The following is a 1,096-nucleotide window of genomic DNA, read 5'->3' on the forward strand; positions in this document are numbered from 1 at the left end:
AATCGGCAGTGTATCAAATACTTATTTGCCCCACTGTATATACAAATACAAGTTATTTAATTTTTATTTATTTCGAAAAAAATTATATAATGCAAATATAAAATTTTTAATAAAACGCTTTTTATTTTACATTATTTTATTTTTATTTTATATTAATAAGAAAAAGTTAATTGTGTCATTATTTTTTCTTATGAAACAGTATTTTTTTATTTAAAAAAATTACCTGCAAAAATTTGTATTTATACAGAATATATATGCTATGACAGTAAATATTGCAATTAATTTATTTTTATTTTAAAATATATATATACTTGTATAAATAATTATTAAATATTAACATATATTGCTTTTTAACTTAACTTTTATTATATGTATTATTAATAAATATATGTATTGTGTTATTGAATTGTTTGCTATGATTGTAAATATGCAGTATATACTTTATATATAACATGTAATTTTTACATATTACAATTTACTTAATTTATTTTTGTTAAAAAAAAAAAATTATTTTTTTATTTTTTTATTTTATTTTATTTTTTGAGAGAGAGAGAGAGGTGTCTTAACAGCATGAATTGTCAATGATTTTTCCCTTCTGCAAAGATTTCAAATGTATAGCAATCAGTTGCAAACTCTTCGCCGATGTTAAAAATCATTGACAGTTCAATGACCCGGGAATATTACAGCGTCCAGATCTGTATTTCCAGAGCCATACAAGCTGAGCAACTGCAGTTAAGATGGGAGTGTGAAGGAACCTTCAGCTCCTTGAGTTTAATGGCACAGATGTTTGAAGGAAACTCTATCGCCCCCTTGAGTCCTGGAGGAGATGGCTGTTACCGCTGTAGTAACACAAACACATTAGATATAAAGAACGAGACTGTGTTTGCAGAACGCGTGAACAATCAGTTTCAGCTCATTTTTCCATGTTAACCTGCTGTCTGCCCGTTTACACACTGCTGGAATGTATGACTCAGTGCTGTAAAAACTGGATATTATAGAGATGATCTCCAATGATGAGTCACATTATGAATGTCTTTGCTTTTCTGTTATTTTAAACAATATTTTATGGAGCGTTTGATAAGTGTCAAAATAAAGA

This window comes from Sinocyclocheilus grahami, unplaced genomic scaffold (genome assembly GCF_001515645.1).
Source record: "Sinocyclocheilus grahami isolate Dianchi unplaced genomic scaffold, SAMN03320097.WGS_v1.1 scaffold949.1, whole genome shotgun sequence".
Taxonomy (NCBI): Eukaryota; Metazoa; Chordata; class Actinopteri; order Cypriniformes; family Cyprinidae; genus Sinocyclocheilus; species Sinocyclocheilus grahami.